This window comes from Aulostomus chinensis, chromosome 6, assembly GCF_037954235.1.
Source record: "Aulostomus chinensis isolate RoL2024-O1b breed Wild chromosome 6, RoL_Achi_v1.0, whole genome shotgun sequence".
In the NCBI taxonomy this organism is placed as follows: domain Eukaryota; kingdom Metazoa; phylum Chordata; class Actinopteri; order Syngnathiformes; family Aulostomidae; genus Aulostomus; species Aulostomus chinensis.
This window is the reverse complement of record NC_141325.1, coordinates 14,073,425-14,077,472: the sequence shown is the minus strand read 5'-3', so window position 1 is coordinate 14,077,472 and position 4,048 is coordinate 14,073,425.

The window sequence follows — 4,048 nt, the reverse complement described above, 5'->3', positions numbered from 1 at the left end:
ATAGCCAATCAAAGCTTGGGGATTACGCCTACTTTGAAGTATTCAGATTTATTCATAAATGCCACTCTGTGATTGGGCGATGGGTTAATCCCGGAAACGCCCAGTACACGTGCTTTTTCTCTCCTCCCATTCTTCAGTGTCAAGGATAGCTGTTGTGCTGGAACTCCAACAGTCAATAAATCCTCTGTTCAACCCGAAAAGTACAATAAACCATGCCCCGATCGTCAGTGAGAAGTAGAACTTTACAAATATACAATACTGATATCACACAGAAATACAAGAATTAACTGCAACGGTTAAATTCTTGTGGTAACTCCCTTTTCTTCCGTTAGTACTGAATCAGCAAGAGCCATGTTGTCACAGCGCTAAGAATAGATCAACTACGTTACACGTTGTATCTCCATATTCCTTTGCAGCTGAACTGTGCCCATCTACCCAGAGGTCTTTGCTGTGGTTAACAGGAAGCCTTTATGGGGTCAAGAGAATGAAACTGAGAATTTGACACACTTTTCCATACTCTATTTGCTTATTGAAGTCCGGATTAGAACAGAAGAGCAGTGTGCAATAAAGCATGCAGGCAGACAAAAGTTGTTTTGGAAGACTTTTTAAATGGGAATTGAATGATTGTTCGTATCATCGTCATCATCGTCATCATTGTGACAACAGATGATCCGTTTTTGTGCCAATATTTGAGGCATAATCATACAACAGTGCACATTCGTGACAGGTTGTTTTAATATATCCAGACATCATCTATTGTATCTATTACTTAACCATCTGTAATTGAGGAATAGAATCACAATAATGTCCCAGAAGATTATCAGCATTAACAACAACAACAACAACAACAACAACAACAATAATAATAACAACAGTAAACCTTATTTCTCTACAGACCTATTAGTTATTAGTTGGTCAATATGATGACCTTTATTTCAGAGACACACACGTCACATATTTGTTCAAAGATACAAACATTTGCATTTGTGTTAATTCATAACCTAATAAGATTAAATAAAGTTCACCATCTGTGAGGGTTCACCACAAATGAGAGGTTATTTATGGAGGACGTAACACACACTCAACACTGACCTGCTTCTATCAATTAAAAAAGTTTTGATGTTGAAGAGATATTTCTAAAAAAAAAACAAAACCCAAAATTACACACGTCAATCTTCACCTGATTTTTTTAAATAACAAAAATAACATACAACAACAATAAACACACAAAAATAAAATAACTGTCATCCCGTAAGTGCAATCATCTGATGTAATAATGGCACATATCTGTATCATATCATAAATGGATAATAATGGCTTTATTCATTCAGCAGATGTCGTTGTTCTTTTGTAGCCAGCGCCCTCTGCTGCTCGTTTGCCAGAACAGTCTCATCTAAAAATCAAACCAGTCACTTGCTGCACAAAATCCTGGATTCCTTGTAAAACACTGTGCAGGAAGACATTTTCACGAGGCCTTGGATTATTGATTTTCAGCTGAGCAATTTAGTGGCCAACTAAAAAAACTATACGTGTCTACAAAAAAACAAAAAACAAAACCTGAAACCTGGAACAACGTTGCCATGAAGAGAGATTTTAATGTTATGTTCATGCATAATTCAATTCTCTATCCTCGGTTAAAAATGAGAATTGGTCTATGCACTTCCTGGTCTGTAGCATTTTGCAGGGGCATTCTGGGGGCAAGAGTGAGGAGGAGTAAAGGATCAGTCAGCAAAGCTTGCCTTAGTTGTTACAGAAACTTGACCATTGTTTTTACTCATAAACGTATGGAAAGGTGAAGAAGCGGTACACAGTATTTCCACATAGACTTGGTCCAAAATATACGTCATGTCAGGCCATCGTCATCAAGTACAGAGAGGAGACCACTGGTGCAAACAGCTGACTATCATTTGGAAAGCCTACTTTATAGTTACATGTGGATGAATTCCATATTTCAAAATAACCAAATTAATTTGAATTATGAGATCCTTTTGAATAAAATCCAGATTAGGGGTGGCACGGGGGTGCAGTGGTTAGCACTGTCACCTCACAGCAAGAAGGTTCCAGGTTCGAGTCCTGGCTCCAGGATCTTTCTGTGTGGAGTCTCCATGTTCTCCCTGTGTCTGTGTGGGTTCTCTCTGGTACACCAGCTTCCTCCCACAGTCCAAAGACATCAAGAGGGGACGAGGCTGATTGATACTCTAAATTGACTGTAGGTGTGACTGTGAGTGTGAATGGTTGTCTGTCTCTACGTGTTGGTCCTGGGATGGACTGGTGACCTGTCCAGGGTGAACCCCACCCTTTGGCTGTAGCTGCTGGGATAGACTCCAGCCCCCCCGTGACCCTTAACAGGAATAAGTGGAAGAAAATGGATGGATGGATGGATGTAAGAGTCTACACAGATGAGAAGCTCTACCCCTGCAACACCGGTGGAAAAACTACCTGTTAAAAATAAAAAGGCATTCAATGTTCCCTTGTAAGAAAAAAAACAAAACAAAACATATGCTTGCAAAACTTGAGGTAAGGATTTTAGAGATATTAATGCCATGAAGATTCACGTGAGATGCCACACAGGTGAGAGGCTTTTCTCCTTCTACGTGGGGGAAAACATTTGCTCTGTCAGCAACACTGATATCACTTAAAAGAATCCACACAGGTGAGAAGCCCCAACCTCTGCAGCACCTGTAGCAAAACATTCATAAGACCTGCTTAAACACACACCTGAAATTTCAACTTTTATGTTTTTGTCCTGCTGATGGATGTATAATAAGACGTGGATAACGAAGATCGTCGGCAGCTGCTGGAATATTTTCACTGCAGTCAATTACAAATATGGCTTGCGTCATGTGATGCTATCCGGCACCAGAAGGGGTGTTCCCATAGTCTTCAGTTGTGAAAGAAGGGGCTGTGAAACTGGTCAATATTTTACTTCTTGTGCAACCTCTGCTAAATGACTCATTTAACCATCATAATTTGATCCATTTGGACAGATGACATTTTGAAAACCCCGGAAGCGTTACAGTTGAATCGTTTTAGCCTCTTTTGAGTTAACAGAGGGTTAAACCAGAAGTTAGGACTGGCAGGTGGAAATCTGGAATGTGCCAGTTCTATTCTGCTGTGTGACCCTCAGGGTGTGTGCACTTGTGTTTCTAGTGGAGCGTTTTGTGTTGCAGGTGATGATGAAGAGTAAAAGTGGTAGAGTGGAGTCATGGGTAGTAGGTGTTTGCTGCAAACCCCTGTATTTAGAAATTCCCATTTACTTCTTGATGGTCACATCTATGGTGTGCTAACAGTACATGGTGCATGTTGGGGCATTCCCCTACGTTTCAGCACATAGTGCGTGATGGCATACACCATGTTGTGTGAGGACATGGATTCCCAGCACAGAGTGTGCAGCCATATACTGTGTTTGTGCATACCAAAGTCAAAAGTGCTGACTCCAAAAGAGGAGGAGACTCCTCAGAGTCTCCGGTGTATCAAGGGAGCTATGAAAAGCATAAAAGACAATGTTTTGGGAGTGTTGAGCAGTTTGTCCTGGGAACGGCTCGGATTCGTTTGTGTGCCATTATAGATCCAAAATAAACCCTTTGTAGTCATTGTCGGCTTCCTCCAGTGATCGTTATTGAAGTCGATTTTTCTGTACCCATCAGACCTGCATAAAACATTTCATCAAAAAGGTAAGTGAAATAATTACAAATATGGCTTGCGTCATGTGACGCAAACTGGCACAAAAAGAGATATTTTCCACAAGACTTAAGATTGTGAAAGACGGGGCTGTAAAAGCTAGTTCCAATTTTTCTGTTCAAATGTACAACCTTTGCAAAATTTAAGCATCATAATTTTTCCTTCAAGGAAAAGTGATCCCTACCCCTCATTCTGTCTCCATGAAGCGCAGGTAACTTTGGTAAGAGTGACGTAAACATGCCGGGTTTCTGAGCAAAAAAAATGTCACGAACAAAAATACTGTTATGAGACGAAAAAGGTTTCATTTTAAACTGATGCTTATTTAAAAAGTACCCAAATATTATGTATCCAACTGGAAGTTCACACT